This window comes from Corythoichthys intestinalis, chromosome 5, assembly GCF_030265065.1.
Source record: "Corythoichthys intestinalis isolate RoL2023-P3 chromosome 5, ASM3026506v1, whole genome shotgun sequence".
Classification (NCBI taxonomy): Eukaryota; Metazoa; Chordata; class Actinopteri; order Syngnathiformes; family Syngnathidae; genus Corythoichthys; species Corythoichthys intestinalis.
In genome coordinates, this window is record NC_080399.1 from 53513252 (window position 1) to 53537996 (window position 24745).

The 24745-nt window shown below is 39.2% G+C and overlaps 1 protein-coding gene and 1 long non-coding RNA gene across 6 annotated transcripts in view; one reads left to right on the forward strand and one right to left on the reverse strand.

The window, feature by feature from the left end:
• The window catches only part of kiaa1549la (KIAA1549-like a), a 220515-nt gene that overhangs the window by 58520 nt on the left and 137250 nt on the right, over positions 1–24745 (forward strand). The gene's annotated exons all lie outside the window — the stretch shown is intronic.
• LOC130916599 (uncharacterized) lies at positions 11120–15212 on the reverse strand. The gene is made up of 3 exons (XR_009063310.1): positions 15171–15212; positions 13093–13176; positions 11120–12155 (listed from the first exon to the last, which is right to left on the reverse strand). It is a non-coding gene; the product is annotated as an uncharacterized LOC130916599 (long non-coding RNA).

Here is a 24745-nt window from a genome sequence, read left to right on the forward strand (position 1 = left end):
GAAAAATCAACAGACGTTGGTGACAGAGCCGCCATGATACCCAACTGCTTCAACCATGTCGTGTAACGCGTCACTCATGCGACAGGGTCTTCAGAGGGAGGAGGTGTTAAGGCGGCGCTGCAGAATTGGACAAAACTGCATCGACTGCGCACATTTGGAGGCTAAATCAAGTATATAATTATCTGATTGCATTACCTGTTGATTTTTTAAAATCTGGATTATCTGTGTGACGTCATAATTGCCATTATCGGCCGATAATCATCGGTAACCGATATTCTTGTGCGTTTTTAATAATAATGATAATAATAATGAGAGTCATCCTCGAGATCGTAGACATATTCCGGCCGTATTGTCGAGCCAGTTCACTGACGCGCACACAACGCTCATATTTTTCAATCATTTCTTTCTTAATGTGAATGGTAACTTTTTGGTACTTTTTTTTCTCCCTTTTTTGCACCACCTGCACCTACCATCTTGGAACCCATGTTGATGTCTCTCACAAGAAATTCCGCTGTGCGTCACTCTTGCGGGAAAACGTTGAAATTATGACGCTGTCATAAATCACCATATTTCGAACATGTCGTCATATTTCAAGACAAATGACAACTCAAAATTCACGTCTGATGTCGAAAGGATCGTATGTCAATTTACCACTGTACGAAAAGAGAGGGTCACGGTTATTGGGCGGGCTGGCTCAACCAATGAGCTGTCCCTTTTTATTTTTCAGGGAGTTGGCAAACCTACGTGACTCGAGTCACAAAAATTTGATCCAATTCAAATTACATCGTGTTAAAACCAATTAAACTCTCTTAAATGTTTCCTAAATACAAAGTACAAATCAACTCCTTATCCCGAAATTCCCTCACCATCCATCCATTTAGCCTGGAGATTATTCAGTGATCTCTTTGCAAAGAAACAATGGCATTTGCTTCTCATTCTGAAATAGCTGGCAGGAACACCTCCGCAGCATCAACATGAAAGACAGCTTGGCTTTCAAGAAGAAAGCTCTTGTAAAATTAGAAAACTTGAAAACAACAGCAATTAGGTGGAGAGCAGACAGGGAGATTGTGGCTTAACTGAGTTGTGTCCTGGCGGCACTCAGAATGCTGCCAATTAGACAGCATTAGTCCTCCTAAAGCACTCATTGTTTTGCTAACTGGAGAATTTCCAATTTGGAGCATTTGCTGGCTTAACAAATAAAGGTGACAACTAAATGCGTATGATTTTGTTGCTAACACTCGTTTTATTTTGTTCCTGCAGTTCACCTTTTGTGGAAATAGATGACATACACAAAATAAATATGAAAAGTGAAAGCCAGTGGGCTCTCCTTTGCTTCATAGTTATTACTGCCAACCCTCCACAGATCACACAAATATTTCTTTCAAAATCTCTTTAAATCACAATAATTGTTTCATTGTTTCTTTAATTTTGTCCTATATACACTGCTGGCCAAAAGTATTGGAACCCCTGCAATTCTGTCAAATAATGCTCAATTTCTTCATAAAATGATTGCAATTACAAATGCTTTGGTAGTAATATCTTCATTGATTTTGCTTGCAATGAAAAAACACAAGATAGAATGGAAAGAAAAAAAAAATCATTATCATTTTACACAAAACTCCAAAAATGGGCAGGACAAATGTATTTGCACCCTTTGAAAAATCATGTGATTCGTCTCTAATTTGTATAATTAACAGTACCTGTTACTTACCTGTGGCACATAACAGGTGGTGGCAATAACTAAATAACACTTGCAGACAGTTAAACTGGATTAAAGTTGACTTAACCTCTGTCCTGTGTCCTTGTGTGTACCACATCGAGGATGGAGGACAGAAAGAAGACCAAAGAACTGTGTGAGGACTTGAGAAGCAAAATTGTGAGGAAGCATGTGCAATCTTAAGGCTACAAGTCTATCTCAGAAGACCTGTGTCTACCGTGCGCAGTGTCATCAATAAGTGTAAAACCTATGGCACTCCGAGGACCCTGCCTTGATTGGTCCGGAAAAATGATACCGTCTACACCAGCACGTTTGTAGAAAAAAAAGCTTCCACAGCCAACCGCATTCATTCATTTTTAAGTACATTCATAATAACGCACGAAAAATTGTTGTCCATAATACCCCCATCCTTTGCATGTGTTCTTCAAAATGAAGCACAGCAAGAGTTTGTAAATACATGAAAGCAAAAAGCACCTGTCTAAATTGCTGGAAATTTAAACATTGGTTTCATGTGTGACGTTGGGACAAAGTTTGTCGCAGTCAGTGACGTTTCCACAGTTAAATCTTCGGTTATCAGTGTCCAAATGATGGTGCTACAAACGCAGAATTCACATGTCTTCAGTTTGGACTGAGTTTTTAAGAACCGTAGTTCAAATGTGTATGTGTGTGGACGATAGGCCAAACTGTAGGAAAGGTTCTTCTTTTTGCCAAATACCCTGCTATGAGTAGACATGGCCTAAGTAGCATTGGCCAGTAGCTATTGGTCCTTGGAGCCAGATTTTTAATTCTAATTAATGGCATAATTATTAGCCAATTGAGGGCAGCCTATTGTAGGTTTGTAATTTGCCAATAGAGGGCAGTCCGGAATTGTTGTTCTCAAATCGTGTGCTAAAATGAGGCCAGATCGGAACAAAAAACTACTACCGTATTTTTTAAGTCTGATTTTTTTCATAGTTTGTCTGGGGGTGCGACTTATACTCAGGAGCGACTTATGTGTGAAATTATTAACACATTATGATATCATTTCACATGTCATTTTGGTGTTTTGGAGTGACACTGATGGTTTGGTAAACTTGTTAGCATATTCTGTATGCTATAGTTATCTGAATAACTTAGTAGCTATGGCCACGTTCGCGTTCTGCCTTTGGTAATGTGTGTTCAGTTGTAATATATAAGTATAGCACCATAACACCATAACCATAACCATATTGACTTTTTTATACTGAAATGCATGCTTTTAGTTTGTGGTGCCTTCCCGCCCACGTGGGTAAGGGTTAGGGTTAGTGCGAGTGCACTTGTTTACGCGAAGAAGAGCGCTCACACGCCAGAAGAAGATGGACAGCGACGCAGTGTCTCTGAGCGAGTGGGCGAGAGAGAGAGAGAGAGAGAGAGAGAGAGAGAGAGAGAGAAAGAGAGAGAGAGACACGACTGCGAACCTACGTTCATTGTTTATGCTTGTAAAATATCTCTACAGAGGTAACGCCTGTGTGTATCATCTTTCCTGTTGTTGTTGTATGTTTTCCACCCGCGATCGGACACTTAGAGCCAGTTGTGTGGTTGTTTGAACGATGTGCTAATACTAGCGAACGCATGCTAACGGTTTGTGTCATTGCTGAAATAGCACCTAATTATCATTTATTTACGTTGATGCGAACCTGTTTGGTGTCAAGGACGAAATTGATTCCGCAAATTATATGGACGTCCAGCATCGTCATTTGGGAGTTTAGCTCGCTGTATAGCCAGGATCGAGCCATAGCGTCCTGGTGAGGACAGTATATTCACATTTCGTTGTTCATGCATCATGTAAAATCATACGTTACACTTATTCAGCATGTTGTTCTCTATTGTATTTTTATATTAAATTGCCTTTCAAGATGACATATCTGTTCTATGTGTTGGATTTTATAAGTAAATTTCCCCCAAAAATGCGACTTATATTCCGGTGCAACTTATATATGTTTTTTTCCTCTTCGTTGGGCTTTTTATGGCTGGTGCGACTTATACTCAGGTGCAACTTATAGTCCGAAAAATATGGTAAAAATAAAAAACTGGACACGGAATATTCTGCTATAGTGTGGCATTTTGCACAGCTTCTGGCTTCTCAGCCCTGACGTCGACTACAGCGTAGGTCACCTTATAAGCATTGATCTTCGGGGAGAGTTGCTTTGATGGACCAGCGCGTCTACAGTACTTGTGCAGATGGAATTAATAGATTGACTTTGTGTCAGATAAGACGTGACAAAACAATTAAAATACAGGAATCACTCCAACACAAATTCGATATAGCTCTAAAGATTTCATTTAGTTGGAAACATTTTTTAATTTGTGTGAATTGTGTAAAACTGTAAAACATGTCGAGTAGTGGTACACTTGTCTTCCTTATAGTTTTGTGGTTGAAGCTTCAAATCTCTTCCTGCATGGTTTCGATCCTCGGAGCCCGATTTTTTATTCTTTGTATCAGGGCTGAATAATTAATTTTGGACTAATCATGCCTGTAGGTCCTGAGTTCGCCAGTTGAGGTCATGTGCACACAACCTTAAGCCCTTATGCTTGTTTTGGACCACTCTTACTCCTAAAGTACCCACCTTAATTCTGAAAAAAAAAAAAAGAAAAAAAAAAAAATCATCACAGAATTAGACGAATGTACTAATATTGAGGTCAAACATTAATTGAGCAAAAGAATGAGCAGCATATTTAAAAATAAATAAATTGGGAAGCGGCATAGGGCATGGCTCATCGCCATACAGTGTCATTGACCCATATGGGAAACTGCCACTGCTTGCTTGTATGTCTCTGCATGATTTGCTTCATGTGCCTGCATGTGTAGGCCCCTTGTGTGAGTAGCACAGGGTAAATGGATTGAAACACATGGTTCAATCAGAATGCTCAATTATTGTATTTCACTATTTGAGGCTCTGGTGTGAATGTACCAAATGGTTTGATGCACCTTGGCGAAAAGTCTATCAAATTCGTAATCCCTAATCACGGAAAGTGCAGTATTAGCATGTAGACACCATTGTCATATTAGAATGACGTAACAGAAATGCTATATTTGGTTCAGTGTTAGTCTGCAATGCCAAGGTTAAGGCTGCAAAGAAATAATCTTTAATCATGAACCTCATCAACATTTCACTAGTTCCATTACATGATCACTGACATAAGGAAAGTGGAACAGGAAAAAAAAAAATCACATCATTATAAACCTACCAACATCTTCTTGTCTTTTTAAACAGTGCAAAACACAAAGAGGAATTTCTGCATATTATGTAAAAAGAATATTTATGGAAACAGATTAGAGCACTGGTTCACAAAGACAATCAATTGACATCTCCAGCTTCCATTTTCTTCTGCAACATCAGTAAAAAACTATTACATTTCTTAACCAAGAGAAGATGCACACATAGTTTCTTGAATACACTGAGAGAATTCTCACTAGGGGTTACACAAGATGAAATTCAAACGCTTCCCACACTATGTACTGTATATAGTGGATTTTTGTGTCTCACATCAGCGTCAGAAATGCATTTTCATCATCATACTGGGTCATCTTGTCATCTCTGTATACACTCTACAGTACACCACAGCAAAATTCACTCATATAATGCCAAAATAAAGTTGTACAATTTGAGGAAACATTCCTAAGAAGAGCTGAGTCCTCCACAGAGGCTGAACTCTTAATTAAAGTCAAAACAATTCATGGATCACATTATATGGGTTATGTTTTTGTTAGCTGGTAGGCGACATCCTAGTTCTTGAGGAAAAGACAGAAAGTGTCATTATGATTTTTGTAGTTCAACACCATAGTGAATAAACTTACCCATCCAGATGATCACCCACAGCATTGTCGTCTGAGTATGGTATGGTGGCTTTAGAAACAAAAATGATAATAAAATAGCCTATTTATTTATTTTTTTATTTACCGGTATTTAGTTTTTTAGAGTTGTCGACGAAACCAGATCGTAACCAAACTGAATGAAAAATGTACGTTTTATTGTTCTTGTTCTTGGAACATACAGGAGACCGGTTCGAGACAACCCTCGGGGTCTAGATGTTTCATAGGGATCCAACAAATCAAGCCTGTATTTTGGTCCAAGGCCATTAAGTGTTTTGTAGACGAGCAGTAGTATTTTATCTTTTGACTCACTGGAAGCCAGTGTGACGATTTCAAAACCGGTGTAATGTGGTCCAGTTTCCTTGTATTTGTGAGGACTCTGGCTGCAGCATTCTGTACTAGCTGCATCTTCCTGACTGATTTTTTATCAAGACCTGTACATATATAGTTGCAATAGTCCAATCTGCTGAAAATGAATGCTTGCATAAGTTTTTCCATGTCTTGTTGAGTCAGAAGCCCCTTAATTCTGGCTATATTTTTTAGGTGGTATTAAGCAGATTTAGGGATGGACTTTAGATGGCTATTAAATTTGAGGTCTGAGTCAATAATTACGCCAAGATTTCTGACTTGATTTGTAGCTGTAAGTGACATTGTGCTAAAGTGCGTGCTTATCTTTGACCTTTCCTTTTTTGGCTCAAAAATGATCACTTCTGTCTTCTCCACATTTAGCTGGAGAAAATTCTGGCACATGACTATAATCATGTGGGGACACAGAAATGTAAAGTTGTGTGTCATTTGCTTTGGTGTGATAGGAGATGTAATACTGTTCCATGATCTGAGCTAGAGGAAGCATATAGATGATAAATAAGAGTGGTCCAAGAATGGACCCTTAAGGGACTCCACACGTGAATTTGGTTCATTCTGACTGATGGTTTCCGATTGACACAAAGAAATCCCTATCATGTAAATAAGATATGAGCCACTGAAGAACAGTGTCAGCGAGCCCTACCCACTGTTCCAATCTGCTGAGTAGTATGTTATGATGAACCGTGTCGAATGTGGCACTGAGATCCAATAGTAGCAGAACAGGTGATTTGCCTGCATCAGTATTCCGACGAATATCATTTAGGACTTTGACGTTACTTTTCATCTTCTTCACATTATTACATGATACATTCTATAAATTACAGGGTGAACATTTGAGACATTGATGCTTAGGGAGTTACTTGGATCCACCTCAAAACTGGTGAGACTGTTCATGAGACATCTGAGATTTATGTTATTAAAATCAGTTTTTATTCACCGGCCTGACCTGGGCGGTGTGCCAGAGTCGGCTTTTTTTTTTGGAAAAACGCCAAATTGAGTAAATAACTCCTATCACATCTTGCATGTATGAAAGGTATCCCAGCCTCAACATGACCTCATTAAAATATTACCTGTTATGCCTGGCCCCTCCTGCTGTGAACAGGAAAGGCCCTTTTTTTTACGAGACAGGCTCATCCTCAAAGGGAAAAAAATCAGTTGACCTCAAACCTTCATAAGGGGGAGCCTTAAGACATGTGTTCAGGTGCCTGATGAAAAGTATTTTGCTGGAGCAGAGGGCTCCAAACAGGAAAGTGAAAATGACCGTCACCATTTTGTCTCATCCCCCAAATTTTAACAGTCATAACTTAATAGATATACAACATATCTGTGCCAAACTTCCCGTGCTTGATGAGAGTCATTTGCATCAACCCTGCAGTGCCAACTAGTGAAAGTCACTCATGTTACCTCTCAGGTTGGTCAGTGTAGTTACAACACCTTTTGTAATATTACATTTTAAGGCCCATGTCCACGTGTCTGTTGCAATGAGGACCCTTTGTTCGCCATTAAAAAGAAGTACATTTCTTCAATGACTTAGACAGCTAATAGAGCCATGAAATTTGGCACACTTGGTTGAATTGGCCCAATTAGAAGATTCATTTTGGTTTTGAATTGGGACATGGTCGCACAGCTCAGTAGCGCCTCCTTTCTTGTAGGACCCCCTTCAATAGGTTTTTTTCACCTAGGGTGTGTTAATGTATTTCTCATCTAAGGATATACAAAAACATCTCTGTCAGTCATGCCCACAACACAAAAGAGGTTCCACACACACAAAAAAAGGAGAGTTTCGAGCACATGTTAGTTTCTCATTAGATGATGGGTGGGGTCTGCCACCCCCCTGAGCCGCATGCCGTCTGAGTTGCGCCAAACTGCGAGGGCCTGTTCAGTCTTGCTTACTGGCTTAGTTTTTATTGTTTCTACAGGTTTTTAGTATTGGTAGTAGTAATAAGATAAATCATTCTAGAATACTTTGCTATAACTCAGCTTTTGCTGAAATGGCGCCCCTGATCACCCAAAGTGCGTGGTATAAGTTTTCTGTTTGTTTGCATTTTAAGTCTACTAATAGTGATTGCATGCAAGATGAATGTTTTATCTGTTTAATATTTTTGTGTGAACACATCTAGAACAGAGTGTATTGTTTGCGCAGAATACATATTTTCGTCCTTATTTTGAGCCTTTTTTTGTTGTTGTTAGCCCCCTGCAGTTTTGCGCTAAGTTAGTCATATTCCTCAACATTCGTCTGTTATTATTTTTCTGTGTATGTGTATTGGGAGGGCACGTGCCAAGTTAAGCGTGTGTGTGTATTGTATTCAAGCTGTTAGACAAGCTGACCTATAAATGTCCCTAAGCAAGTCCCATCACATTGCACACCGTCTGTGTGTTTATCTTAATTAGTGTATGGCCGCAATTAAATTCCCTTTTTGTTCTTGTTTCACTGTCATATTCTTCCTTCTTAACATTCTTTGGGCATACAGACCACGAACACTATTACAATTGCAAACAAAAGCGGCATCAAAGAATGTGAGGCACATATTTATTGTCTTTTAATATTGTGCTTCACTTGTAATGATGTACTGGAAAAAGTGTAAAAAGTACTCAAATATACTAAGTGGTATTTAATATAGTAATATAATAATAACCAATATTACTTTACATCAAACTAAGAAACATCAACTTTATTAATTTTTGAGTAATATGCTTTTTAATAATTGTTGAGTCTTTTTCCACATGGCGCCATCTTGTCCTTTACTGCAAAATGATGAAGCCAGCAGAACTGACACAAACAGAATAATTGTTTCTCACATAACAAGGACATTGCGCATCAAAGGCCCTGTTTATTTCATGTAGACAGTTTTTATTTGAATCTCGAATAGCTTTTAGCTATGCCTGTGGCAGCAGTTTTGGTGTCAAGGAGACTAAATTTACTGATTATATGAAACAAAAAATACCCTCAGCACTGGCCTAGAAAGAGATTGTACAGATACAGACATATCCAATTATGTTATGTTATGTTATCTTATATATGGAGGTCTTTGGTCTTTATTTTGCCGGCAAGAAAATTTATGCTGCATAACACTCAGTAAGAATATTTTTGAAAAGATGCTATGTTTAATGAAGGAGAAAGAAAGAAAGAAAGAAAGAGAAAAAAGAGAAAGATCTAGCAAATCTGTTATGTATCTGGTCTGTTCTAGTTGAACCATGGTTTGAGGACTTGTGTATAAAAGTTTTAGTGGCCTGATTAATAATTGTCAGGTGACCAGTCCAAGGTGCAATGTCCTAGCCTGGTACACCAGACTCACCGCTGTTCCAGCTATTGAGTCTGGCCACCATTCAGCGGATACAAATTTCCAGGGCGGAGCAAGCCACAGCAAACAGACAGCGGAGTGGACCAATCAGCGACAGGCGGATGTGACGTTAGTAAAGCAACGAGGGCAGGACGAGGGACTTGCGCGCCGAAGTGAACATACGAGGAGAGCGGAGTTTATTCAACATGACTAGTGCGAGACAGATTGTTGTCAATGACTCGTCTCGATGTGTTTTTGGTCATTTAAAACTGATTTTACCGTGGATTGGAACATATCCTCGGCTCCCCTGTTCGCCATGTGTGTTGTTGTGGAGACGACTTCCGACGCGGAAGAGTGACGTTGCTCGTTAAGAACACGTCACGCAAATAAACGAATCTGATTAGACGGTCGATTTTGTCCGTGCTCGAGAGGCCGTTAATTGACTGGGTCCCAGACTATTCTCACAGTGTTTGAAAAATGCAGGGAGAACAGTCTGGCCGTGCCAGGCATGCAATGTCCCTCTCGCTGAAATACAGATGTGATTGGCACCAGTTCACCTGCGAATCTGAATGAGACGTAATATGGAAAACAAATAGATGAATTGAACGTCTCTTGGATGATATTTGTTAGGGCTGATTTATGCCTCTGCATTCCATTGACGGTGGAGCGACAGCGTACCCTACAACATCATTAAGGATTCGAAGTTCTGCGTCAAGGGAAGGCGTTGCTGTGTAATTCCTCGGCAAACAACTAGAGGGGTGTGGCTTTAAAAAATGCCATACTTTACTCTAAACGAGATCTAAAGCTAACGTGAAATATAAAGCAGTTGTCTTTCTTCTATTTATTGACTGATAGATTAAAAAAAAAAAAAAAAAAAAATATATATATATATATATATATATATATATATACATACAGTATATATATATATATATATATATATATATATATATATATACAGTGCTGCTCGAAAGTTTGTGAACCCCACAGCGATGGTCAGATTTTTTGTAAAAAAAACTAAAATAACCTTATTAAATGTTAAGTTATACCCAAATCCACAATACTGACATTCCAAATAATGGACTGAAACAAAAGAAATAGTTATATTGTCATTCTTTATTTAACAAAAGTGGTTGATTTAAGAAAAACTCAGATATCATGTGTGCAAAAGTATGTGAACCCCTTCAGTTAATAGGATATTGTGCCTCCTTTTGCAGAGATTACCTCAACCAAACGGTTTCTGTAGTGACTAATCAGCCTCTCACATCTACTTTGGGGGATTTTTGCCCATTCTTCCTTGCAGAACGCAGTCAGTTGAGAGAGGTTTGATGGGCGTCTGGCATGAACTGCTCGCTTCAGGTCCCGCCACAGCATTTCAATGGGATTTAGGTCAGGACTTTGACTGGGCCAGTCCAGAACACGAATCTTCTTCTTTTTCAGCCATTCCTTGGTTGTATTGCTGGAATGCTTTGGATCATTATCATGTTGCATGTTCCACCTTCTGCCAAGCTTTAACTTCAAAACAGATGGCGTCAGGTTATGTTCTAGGATTTGACAATATTCCTCAGAATTCATGATTCCCTGGACTATGTGGAGTTGTCCAGGTCCTGAGGATGAAAAGCAAGCCCAAATCTTGACATTCCCACCTCCATGCTTCACTGTTGGGAGAAGGTTCTTTTGGTGGTATGCAGTGTTGACTTTTCGCCAGACATGGCGGTTTTGGTTGTGACCAAACAGTTCAATTTTGCACCTACATCAGTTGATGAAAACTCTTTTTAATTTAGTCTCGACAACACAACTGTTAAAAAAACAAAAAAAAACTACTGAATTGATTGATTAGGAAATCAGGTTGAAATAATAGAAAATTCCAAAATGTTGAGGGGGTTCACAAACTTTTGAGCAGCACTGTATATATATATATATATATATATATATATATATACATACAGTATATATATAAAAATCTTTTAATGTTTTCTGTTTTTAATCATTTAAAGGGAACTTCGGACTTAAAGACTTGTAGGTTCTAATAAGCCACAATTGTTCTCTTTTACTAAAATATTAGAAACACATAGATTATTGCCATTGATTAAAAAATTTATTATATTTAGTGTCATTTTTTACATGCACAATACACGCTGGGGGTGATGACGTGGTTAGGATGGACTGCTAGAATAGCTGTGCTAGCTAGCAAAGCTAGTATGAGGACTGGCATGATTTTGTCACATTCTGCTACTGGTTAGATTGTTTTGTTACAGAGATAAAGGATGAGTTCCCAATGTCGCACCTGCATCCAATTCAAGCTCATCAGCAGTGTCTTTAAACCGATCCCCGGCAGCTAGCCGAGATATTGACCTGCTGCCATTTGACAGTTTGTATATCCCCTCATTGCTAGTTGCATCATTGCCTTGTTTTTTACGTTTGTCTGCATCTCACCGCTGTTTTCCCGTTTTTTTTTGTTTTTTTTTAATCGGCAAGGCAAGGCAAGGCAAATTTATTTATACAGCACAATTCAACACAAGGCAATTCAAAGTGCTTTACATCACATGAAGATCATAAAAACCACAGTAAATTAAGAGAAAGTAAAAACAAAGACAATCAAAACAGGAAATAAAATAATACATAAAAATCGCATTTAATCACAAATAGAATAAAAAAAACTACTACCACTACTAATTGAAATCAGCAATGGAGATAAAAAGCACAACAGGAATAGAAAGCAAATAGCTTGAAATACTAGTATATAGACTGTTATGGATATGCTGTGCTAAACAAGAGTGTTTTAGCCCTGATTTAAAGGAGCTAACAGTTTTAGCATACTTCGGACCTTCAGGTAACTTGTTCCAGAGGTGAGGAGCATAATAACCAAATGCTGCCTCACCCTGCTTGGTTCTTGTTCTTGGAACATACAGGAGACCGGTTCCAGACGACCTTAGGAATCTAGATGTTTCATAGGAATCTAACAAATCAAGCATGTATTTTAGTCCAAGGCCATTAAGCGTTTTGTAGACGAGCAGTAGGATTTTCTAGTCTATCCTTTGACACACTGGAAGCCAGTGTTACGATTTCAAAAATGATATAATGTGGTCCAGTTTCCTTGTATTTGTGAGGACTCTGGCTGCAGCTTTCTGCACTTGCTGGAGCTCCCTGACTGATTTTTTTATCAAGACCTATAAATATACCGTTGCAATAGTCCAATTTACTGAAAATGAATGCATGCATACGTTTTTCCATGTCTTCTTGAGTCAGAAGCCCCTTATATTTTTAGGTAGTAATAAGCAGATTTAGTGATGGACTTTAGATGGCTATCACATTTTAGGTCTGAGTCAATAATTACGCCAAGCTTTCTGCCTTGGTTTGTAGCTGTAAGTGACATTGCGCTAAGGTGCATGCTTATCTTTGACCTTTCCTTTTTTGGCCCAAAAATGATCACTTCTGCCTTGTCCTCATTCAGCTGGAGAAAATTCTGCAGACTAAGGGACTATAATCAAGTGGAGACACAGAAATGTAGAGTTGTGTTTCATTTGTGTAGGTGTGATAGGAGATGTAATACTGTTCCTTAATTTGAGCTAGGGGAAGCATATACGGTAGATGTTAAATAAGAGTGGTCCAAGAATTGACCCTTGAGGGACTCCACACGTGAATTGATCCTGAGCTACTGTCACGGACCCTTTGTGTGTATCAGTTTTTGCGATAGCGTGTTTTTTTGTGTGTTCAATAAACCCTTCTAGGCAAACCCTATGTTATTGGTGTCTGCTTGCTGTCTGAAGTGAACCGCGTTTTCTAATTCCGTGGTCAAGCCAGCCGCACTTTCTTTTCAGTTACGTTTCCCTTTCAGGTTTTACTGCACAGACAATGCATGTGGAATGCGATTGCTTTATAAGGAAAATCCTTACCTTAATGTCACGCAGAAGAATAGTCCTCTGGTCTGCGTGCTCTTCTGTTGCACTGGAAACGCGGGTTCAAATCCCGATGGAGACCTTCATTTAAATCAGAAGGGCAGAACCGAAGACATGTTTATGTAGCTAATGAGTGACACAGTGAAGTAGCACAGCGCTGTCCAGTGACGTCACCGTCCAGAATACATTGCATCGTCAACATCAATGGCAACCTACTAGTTAAATTAATTTTTTAAATTTTACAAAAATGAAAATACTAAGAGGGGTTTGAATATCAAATTATTATAGCTCATACGAACATTTATCTTTTAAGAACTACAAGTCTTTCTGCCCGTGGTTCCCTTTAAAGCATTGAATCAAACACTTCTCTCTGATCTCTTTGTTATTTGGACAGTATATTGGCTGAATGAATGTTTTCGTATGAAAAAAAATGGTGCAAATTATGTGCTGTGTAATGTCACAGTGTGAAAGTCGTCTTTAAATTCATTGTAGATTGTCTATGTCACACCTCCAGTGTTGTTACACAATGCGTGATGCGCAGGACAGAGAGCACATAGCCACAGAATTCTACTTCCATTTCCTAGTAACAACATCTCTGTGGTTGCTTTGGAAACAGCCTTGCTACCAAATTGAATGGGGTTAATTCAATAGTTTCATTTTACCTGTCCTTGTCTTTTCCAATTGCCCTTTTTGTTGAAATAGCTACTGGAGGATACCTATATGTTATCAGCATTAACTCATTGTTTACCAGACTTCAAATGCATTTGATCCCGAGGGCTGGCAGTGACAACCCCATCGAGTTCAAATAGATTGGATGTCTACTGCTGTCAATGACAGTGATTTAGAAAAAAATTGATCTCTATGAGAAAAATTCACACAGCAGCTCATTTATAAAAATACATAAATATTAAAATATTTTCTACTTTATATCTGTGCATTGAAGAAGCAAAATACATAGGATCAAAATCAATTACAATATTGCACAGGAAGCTTGAACACAAGCCGTTTTCGAATCTGCCCAAATAGGGTTTATTTTATTCTCATTCTCTCCATTTTTTCACTGAGCAGTCAGAGAGTACTGCACTGAGTGGACTGCATATATTAAAACACTGCAGATACAGGTATGCCTCCACAGAAATATAAAATGTACCACCCCAAATACCATAGCTTTTTAACATGAATATAAATGTTAGTGTCAATGTAAAACACATTTTCAACCAATTTTCCATGTTTTGAATCCTCAAGTGGCGAATTTTCCAACAGAAAATCACAACAAATCTGATTTTTTACTTAAAGTGTGAGTACCATTTTAACTCTTCCCCCCGCACCTAAACCTATCAAAAGCAGCCACCTATACAAAAGAAAAACCATGCTCATAGGCACTCAGACACCTGATATTACATTTCTAACGATGCATGGGAAAATTAGTATTATGGGCCAGGAAGCTTGTAGTTGCTTGGCAAGCATTTGCACCTTTGTACTGGCATTTCAAGAGAGATTCATCAGCATGGCATCAGCAGATGGAAAATGAGGTGATCTGGCAAGGAAATACACTATGACCTATTGCTAAGGTGCACAAGTCAGCAGTGTAGGTTACCATTTTCATATTGTTACCTCTCGTGGACCATGATTAGTGTTTATAGCAGGAAAAAAAAGATAGTTCCCCCAAAAATTTTGGAAAAAATACGAAAATCAATGTTTCTACTATTCAAACAAAAAAATATAGTTCATTACAGAGAAATCTCTCACCACCTAAAAGTATACGTATATGAAGTTGGAAATTGGACAGATTACTAAAACTATTAACATTTCATCATGCACATAACACTTTAAAAAAATTTATATCTATACAGTGGTAGCTCGACATCCAAGCTCATCGACATACGATCCTTTCGACATCTGACATAAAATTTGACATATGACAACATGCTCGAAATATCATGATTTATGACAATTTCATTGTTTTCCTGCAAGTCAGACATACGGCGGATTTTCCTGTGAGAGAACTCAACATGGGTCCCAAGAAGCCAAGACGGTTATTGCAGGTGGTGAAAAAAGGAAAAAGAGACACTTACCATTGAAATTTAGATGGAAATGATAGAAAAATATGAGCGTGGTGTGCGCGCTAGTGAAAAGGTTTGACAATACAGCCAAAATGTGTCTATGATCTCGACGGTCCTCCTCCTCTTTATAAGTTAAAGCAACACTTGGTAACTTTTCAACCTTTATAAAATATTTTTATAACATTTGTGATGTCAACTGATAACTTGTTGAATGACACTTCTTTTATACTTTAAGGGGGGCTGTATCACTTTAACGGACACTAATTAACTTTGAGGAGGGTGGCAGGAATCCAGCCACACACACAGAAAAAAAACCCTACAAATGTGCTGACTGCTTTACGGCATACGTCACTTCTCCCTTTCCCCATTCATTATAAAGACTGAAGTCGATGCGAACGCTTTCGCGCAAATTCTGCAAAGATGGCAGAACAACAAAACAGACAAAATGTTTTGACCGAGGAGGAAAAAATGGGAGGCTATGAAGATATACAGAATTAGCATTGGCCTGGCCTTCACTGGCTGGCGTGACGCCCTCCACCCCCACTCGTCAGCACTGACGAGATCGGGTGGAGTGGGGTGGGGGGCGGTTAGCGACAATAAGCCACACGGGTGCTGACCGTCATATGCTATTGTTTAGCCACGAATGGATTCATTACCTTATACTATTCATCCTTCACACAGCTGGAAACAGAAATGTTGTTTAATCTCATCTGCAGGCGACCGTGAGATTGATTTTTGATTTATTGAGGATTTTACGACACCGTGCAGGTTTGCGCTGGTCCTCATGGGAAACGCAGTGCTGGTCCTCATGGGAAACGCAGCGCTGGTCCTCATGGGAAACGCAGTCTTCCTTTAGGCAAAACACTACCGCTTTTGTCCACTGCTGTCGCTAAAATCTACCAAAGCTGAAAAGTTACCAAGTGTTGCTCAGTGTTGCTTTAAGGTGAAAATTTTAACATTGGCAAGGATGTCGCCAGCTTCGTCACGTTTTTAGTCATTTCTTTCAGAACTTGTGCAACACAACATGGCTACTGTATGCTACATGCTACTATAAGAGAAAGTACAAACTCTTCCGCACCGCTCTCACTCTGTCGTCAGTCACAGGGAGTGTTCAAGAACAGCATGCAAAACACAAGCGACCTCGTTGTGGAGGCAACAGAGCCATCTTTTGGGCAAAACACACGTTTTGCGATTGCAATGTCGAATTTGGCTTTCAACGTTTCATGTACGAATTAAAATTTGCTGTGATGATATGTTGTGGCTTTGAGTACTCCACAACAAGACGCTGTAGTTAAAAAAAAAAAAAAAAAAACGTAAAATGTTCCCAGAATAATTAATCGGGGATTCATTTCGACTGCATATATTAATCTCTGTAAGGGCTAGTTTGTCTGTGTGCCTGTCAGTGTGTTCGTGTTTTATGGACGCCGAAACGGCTGGACGGATTTTGACGAAATTTTACAGAGTTGTACTTTATTTGTCTGTGAGTATTCTTACATGGGGTTGATCTCAATAAGCCTCCATTTCGTGCGGAAAATTAATTATCATAGAAAATGCCAAGCAACGCCGGGCCATACTGCTCAATAAATCCATCCAGCATACTGTACATAAAAAAAAAAAAAAATCATGTGAAAGCCCCGATTTTGAGGTTTCTTATTTGTCGATTTAATGAACCTTGGCCCAACAACCAAGCACGATACTGTCAGTATGAACTAATGTGGAAAAAGCTGAAAAGAATTGTGTTAATATACTGCATTCATATTTATTACATTTAATTAAAAATTTGATTCAATCCAAAAATACTTTATGGTCAACCATGGGTCTGTCATCCCCCAGCTATACACACAAAGAAAAACGCAAGGAATATAGCAATCAACGAACATGCCAAAATGTTTGCATTGGTAATTTAGCAGTGAAGCAAAGTGCGGGTCTATGTCACATGGCGATTATATCAATATGTAATGTTGGTGCATGAATATTATACCAGGTTACATCACTAACATATAAATATTTTGTCCCCCTTACAGTGTCCAATAAATAAAGCAGGTCAGGCCTCACTCTTAACTTGGATTTACAACCCATTCATCTGTGAAATCATCCATCCTGTCCATATTTGTTCTCAGTAGAGGTGCTTCTTTCCTAGTGTTTTGTCACAGGTTGGTTGTTGGGCCACATATGTTACTCTCAGGCAGAGCAGTTGGTAAACTGTTGGGGGAGAAAACACTGTTAACATTCCTGCATATGGTACAGCCTTTCCATCTTACCATCAGCTGCTTCATTCCTCTCCCAATCCATTCATACTACCAATAATTTAAAACACCCAAGAAGACATTTTCTTTACAAAAACATCTGTATAAATAATATATAAGAACACAGCGCAACAAGGAAGGACATGTACGTTTCTTATTTCTTGGCAGTATCAGAGCTTTTGTCAATAAATCCTTTACTAAGAATCACGAGGCCACATTTTGACTGAACTAGATAGGATCTACAATAAAGGGAAATTTCAACTTGGTGCTCCATAAAGCCGAGTTTGAGCATTGTTTGGCGTAAGACCAAATAGTATTTGCACACTGAAGGCAAGTTGAATATTGTGGAGAATGTCAGAGACCGACTGCGAAGTGGACAATAGCCCAGATGATGTCGTCTTTTCTACTGTAAGACTCTCTCCTACAAATTTGCAGTCAAGTTTTATGGCTGACGGCTCTCTGCCAGACAATCCGGAGCAGATTGCACGCAGTTCATTGCTGGTCTCATTAAGCTGCCAGAGGACTGCCCTCAACCGTCAAGCAAATTTGCACTGGTGTCGGCAACACATGCACTGGAAACTAAACATGTGGAGGAGTGTAATGTTCAAGACAAATACAGATTCTGCCAACAGTAGTAATCATGTCGAATCAAAGTATGAGTAAGACACGGAGAATGCTATGTTAGTTGCAGGATCAAGAAGCAAATGGTTCCAGGAGTCCGAATCTCAACCCTATTAAACATTTGTGGGATCACTTCGGCTGAGCAGAGTGACCAACGCTATCACATTAAGTTGTGACAAATGACAGTTGAAGAACCGGATGCAATTTTAATGGAGGGTGCACCAGGCTGCTGTATGGTCCTTCTTCATGCTACTTAAGGATGGTGGAACTAAAGAGAATTGAACGAACCATTACAGAATACATGTTATACATTTTAACATCCTGTTGCTAGACAGAATTTGTGAGGAGATGTGAATGAGGAATGCATGACAATTAGGTATAAGGAAGTGGCGACAGAATGGGCCCGAGGTAAAATATGAGTTCATTGTGAATGAGAAAGTGCAGGTGATAAGATTCACACTGAAAAGCGGGTGCTCTCATTACAGGAGGCAGAGAAAACCCCTGCCACCAACAAAAATAATAATAGTAAATTAAAAAAAAATGATGCACGCACTACCACACGAGTCTATTTCGAAAATAATTAGCATACTAGTCAGTATTAGACTCCAAACAGCACTGCAATAAGTTTCACAAAATCAAATTTTTGCATCGGCAGGCTTCTTTTTATTTTCCACTTCGATATCTTTTGGCTACTGACAAAGATCCCGTGAATGCAAAATGTTCTACCTTAGCTGACTTGTACCTTTTTTCCATACATTATATATACAGTGGGGCAAATAAATATTTAGTCAACCACTAATTGTGCAAGTTCTCCCACTTGAAAATACTAGAGAGGCCTGTAATTGTCAACATGGGTAAGCCTCAACCATGAGAGACAGAATGTGTGAAAAAAAAACGAAAAACAGAAAATCACATTGTTTGATTTTTAAAGAATTTATTTGCAAATCATGATGGAAAATAAGTATTTGGTCAATACCAAAAGGTCATCTCAATACTTTGTTATGTACCCTTTGTTGGCAAAAACAGATGCCAAACGTTTTCAAGTTTTTCCACACACTGTTGCTGGTATTTTGGCCCATTCCTCCATGCAGATCTTCTCTAAAACAGTGATGTTTTGGGGCTGTCATTGGGCAACACGGACTTTCAACTCCCCCCATAGATTTTCTATGGGGTTGAGCTCTGGAGACTGGCTAGGCCACTCCAGGACCTTGAAATGCTTCTTACGAAGCCACTCTTTCGTTGCCCTGGCTGTGTGTTTGGGATCATTGTCATGCTGAAAGACCCAGCCACGTCTCATTTTCAATGCCCTTGCTGATGGAAGGAGATTTTCACTCAAAATCTCTCGATACATGGCCCCATTCATTCTTTCCTTTACACAGATCACTCATCCTGGTCCCTTTGAAGAAAAACAGCCCCAAAGCATGATGTTTCCACCCCCATGCTTCACAGTGGGTATGGTGTTCTTGGGATGCAATTCAGTATTCTTTCTCCTCCAAACACGAGAACCTGTGTTTCTACCAAAAAGTTCTATTTTGGTTTCATCTGACCACAACACATTCTCCCAGTCCTCTTCTGGATCATCCAAATGCTCTCTAGCCAACCACAGACGGGCCTGGATGTGTACTTTCTTCAGCAGGGGGACATGTCTGGCAGCGCAGGATTCGAGTCCCTGGCGGCGCATTGTGTTACTGATAGTAGCCTTTGTTACTGTGGTCCCAGCTCTCTGTAGGTCATTCACTAGGTCCCCCGTGTGGTTCTGGGATTTTTGCTCACCATTCTTGTTATCGTTTTGACGCCACGGGTGAGATCTTGCATGGAGCCCCAGATCAAGGAGATTATTGGTGGTCTTGTATGTCTTCCATTTTCTAATAATTGCTCCCACAGTTGATTTCTTTACACCAAGCGTTTTTACCTATTGCAGATTCAGTTTTCCCAGCCTGGTGCAGGTCTACAATTTTGTCTCTGGTGTCCTTCGACAGCTCTTTGGTCTTGGCCATAGTGAAGTTTGGAGTGTGACTGACTGAGGGTTGTAGACAGGTGTCTTTTACACCGATGATGAGTTAAAACAGGTGCCATTAATACAGGTAATGAGTAGAGCCTCGTTCGACCTCGTTAGACCTCGTTAGAAGAAGTTAGGCCTCTTTGACAGCCAGAAATCTTGCTTGTTTGTAGGTGACCAAATACTTTATTTGCAAATAAATTAACAATGTGATTTTCTGTTTTTTTTTTGTTTTGTTTTTTCCCACATTCTGTCTCAGGCTTCAAACATAAAGATATGAAATTTAATTTTTTTGTCAAGAATCAACAACAAGTGGGACACAATCATGAAGTGGAACAACATTTATTGGATAATTTAAACTTTTTTAACAAATAAAAAACTGAAAAGTGGGGCGTGCAATATTATTCGGCCCCTTTACTTTCAGTGCAGCAAACTCACTCCAGAAGTTCAGTGAGGATCTCTGAATGATCCAATGTTGTCCTAAATGACCGATGATGATAAATAGAATCCACCTGTGTGTAATCAAGTCTCCGTATAAATGCACCTGCTCTGTGATAGTCTCAGGTTTCTGTTTAAAGTGCAGAGAGCGTTATGAAAACCAAGGAACACACCAGGCAGGTCCGAGATACTGTTGTGGAGAAGTTTAAAGCTGGATTTGGATACAAAAAGATTTCCCAAGCTTTAAACATCTATAGGAGCACTGTGCAAGCCATCATATTGAAATGGAAGGAGCATCAGACCACTGCAAATCTACAAAGACCCGGCCGTCCTTCCAAACTTTCTTCTCAAACAAAGAGAAAACTGATCAGAGATTCAGCCAAGAGGCCCATGATCACTCTGGATGAATTGCAGAGATCTACAGCTGAGGTGGGAGAGTCTGTCCATAGGACAACAATCAGTCGTACACTGCACATATCTGGCCTTTATGGAAGAGTGGCAAGAAGAAAGCCATTTCTCAAAGATATCCATAAAAAGTCTCGTTTAAAGTTTGCCACAAGCCACCTGGGAGACACACTAAACATGTGGAAGAAGGTGCTCTGGTCAGATGAAACCAAAATTGAACTTTTTGGCCACAATGCAAAACGATATGTTTGGCGTAAAAGCAACACAGCTCATCACCCTGAACACACCATCCCCACTGTCAAACATGGTGGTGGCAGCATCATGGTTTGGGCCTGCTTTTCTTCAGCAGGGACGGGGAAGATGGTTCAAATTGACGGGAAGATGGATGCAGCCAAATACAGGAACATTCTGAAAGAAAACCTGTTGGTATCTGCACAAGACCTGAGACTGGGACGGAGATTTATCTTCCAACAGGACAATGATCCAAAACATAAAGCCAAATCTACAATGGAATGGTTCAAAAATAAACGTATCCAGGTGTTAGAATGGCCAAGTCAAAGTCCAGACCTGAATCCAATCGGGAATCTGTGGAAAGAGCTGAAGACTGCTGTTCACAAACACTCTCCATCCAACCTCACTGAGCTCGAGCTGTTTTGCAAGGAAGAATGGGCAAGAATGTCAGTCTCTCGATGTGCAAAACTGATAGAAACATACCCCAAGCGACTTGCAGCTGTAATTGGAGCAAAAGGTGGCGCTACAAAGTATTAACGCAAGGGGCCGAATATTATTGCACGCCCCACTTTTCAGTTTTTTATTTGTTAAAAAAGTTTAAATTATCCAATAAATTTTGTTCCACTTCACGATTGTGTCCCACTTGTTGTTGATTCTTGACAAAAAATTAAAATTTTATATCTTCATGTTTGAAGCCTGAAATGTGGCGAAAGGTTGCAAGGTTCAAGGGGGCCGAATACTTTTGCAAGGCACTGTACATATATAAATATATATATTTAGATATATTCCAGCTGTATTGTCGAGCCAGTTAACTGACGCGCACATAACGCTCATATTTTATTCTATCATTTCCTTAATTTCGTTGGTAACCTTTTTCCTTTTTTCACTACCCGCACTAACCTTCTTGGAACCCTTGTTTATTTTCCTCACAAGAATATCTGCCGTGCTTCCATCTTTTGGGAAAACTATGAAATTGTGACGCTGTCATAAATCATCGTATCTATATAATCTTTTTAAAAAGAATACCACAGCCTTCTCCTGAAAATGAATACAACACGAAAATAAATCCAGCATGAACATCATAACACATCAGATTAGTATCTATAGTAAGCAATTAAATGTGTGTGTGTGTGTGTTGTGTATGTGTGGGCTATTGCAACATAATACATTCACTCTGAAACATCTAAATAAATTCCCTATGCTTGATCCTCCAAAAGCTAAGCGACCTACTTTAGATATTATTACTATTTTTCCAGAGTTGGAGTTTAAGAGCTTCAAAGCGATGTCACATGATTGTGTAGGCAGTAGAGAAAAAAAAAAGCTTATGCACATGCATTGCCTAATGTGTTTGTGTGTGCTTAAGGGCAGTTGTCTAGTTGGGATTGGCAAAGAACTCAAACTAAAAAGTCATTTTCCAAGACAACCGTGAAGAAAATTCTGCAAACCCAATATTTTTCTTTAAACTTTACTTTTCATATTTCCATCTCCAACATCTTTTTGAGAATATACAGTGCTGGCCAAAATATTGGCACCCCAGCACTTCTGTCAGATAATGCTCAATTTGTCCCTGAAAATGCTCAGCACTGATATGATGTACACTTTGTAAATATGAATGTGTGTGTGAATAAGCTGAAATGAAATGAAATTAAAATGATTGCAGTTACAAATCCTTGGTAGCAATATTTTCATTATTTTGCTTGCAATGAAAAAACACAAAAGAGAATGAAAACAATATTAAATCATTATCATTTTACACAAAACTCCAAAAATGGGCCTGACAAAAGTATTGGCACCCTCAGCCTAATACTTGGAAGCACAACCTTTATACAAAATATCTGCTAAAAACCGCCTCCGGTATCCATCAATGAGTTTCTTAAAATGCTCAGCTGGAATTTTAGACCATTCTTCTTTCTTCTCTGGGATTTGAAGGGTGCCATTTTCAGATCTCTCCACAGGTGTTCTATGGTATTCAGGTCTGGACTCATTTCTGGCCACTTTATAAGTCTCCAGTGCTTTCTCTCTGACCATTTTCTAATGCTTTTGGGGCATTGTCCTGCTGGAAGACCCATGACCTCTGAGGGAGACCCAGCTTTCTCACTCTGGGCCCTACATTATGCTGCAAAATTTGTTGGTAGTCTTCAGACTTCATAATGCCATGCACACGGTCCAGAAGTCCAGTGGCAGAGGCAGCAAAGCAACCCCAAAACATCAGGGAACCTCCAGCATGTTTGACTGTGGGGACCGTGTTCTTTTCTTTGAAGGCCTCGTTTTTTCCCCCCCTGTAAACTACTTTTTCCAAAAAAGTCTACTTTTTTCTCATCTGACCAGAGAATATTCTTCCAAAACGTTTTTGGCTTCCTCAGGTATAATTTGGCAAACTCCAGCCTGGCATTTTTTATGTCCCTGGGTCAGAAGTGGGGTCTCTCGCCAAATTTTCTTTTCCGTCCACATCTAGAGGGGTTTGCCACAGTGCCGCTGGCGTTACACTTATTGATGACACTGCGCAGGGTAGACACAGGAACATTCAGGTCGTTGGAGATGGACTTGTAGCCTTGAGATTGCCCATGCTTCCTCACAATTTTGCTTCTCAAGTCCTCCGACAGTTCTTTGGTCTTCTTTCTTTTCTCCATGCTCAATGTGGTACACACAAGGACACAGGACAGAGGTTGAGTCAACTTTAACCCATTTTAACTGGCTACAAGTGTGATTTAGTTATTGCCATCTCCTGTTATGTGCCACAGGTAAGTAACAGGTGCTGTTAATTACACAAATTAGAGAAGCATCACATGATTTTTCAAAGGGTGCCAATACTTTTGTCTGGCCCATTTTTTATAGTTTTGTGTAAAATGATAATAATATATTTTTTTTTTATTCTCTTTTATGTTTTTTCATTGCAAGCAAAATAAATGAAAATATTACTACCAAATCATTTGTAATTTAAATCATTTTCTGGGAGAAATTGAGTATTATCTGACAGAATCACAGGGGTGCCAATACTTTTAGCCAGTACTGCAACCTATTTTTGTCAGGCTCCCTGTTTCCCCAAAGTCGAGGAAACAGGGAGGCAAGGTTTATGGGCAAAGCACATATAAAATCGATCCAAAAAGTATCAAGGTAAATCAAAAGCCAGAGTATAAACAAGAAATTGGTAGTGCCACACCGATGCATCGGCGCATGTACTGCTTTTTAAAAAAGTCACATGACTGATGCAGCCGCTGAATCGTTTGCCAATCGAGCTGTCAAACTGTCCCGAGTATTTTCGGAAACACATCTACCAGTCGCCAATAGAAAGGATCATTTCAAAACTAGAACCTCTGAGGAAAAATCCCCCTCGCTGAGCCACTGCAAAATTAAAAACTGTTCTAGAACAGTAGAATAAAAGAAAGCACTCTACGGTATGGGATGATTTTGACCTTATATCGGCAAAAATCGAATTTTATTTCATTTCTCTTTTTCATCATTTCCCGCAGCTTTCTTTTAGATGTTACGGCATTACGTAAGCAACATCCCAGTACAACAATTTTACTAATTTTAACTTTATTATTCACACGAATTGACTTTATATTAAAATAAATATCAGTCAAACATTTGGTATATATTCAGATATAAATAGTACAATGGCCTTGTACAATGGCCTTAGTAATTTT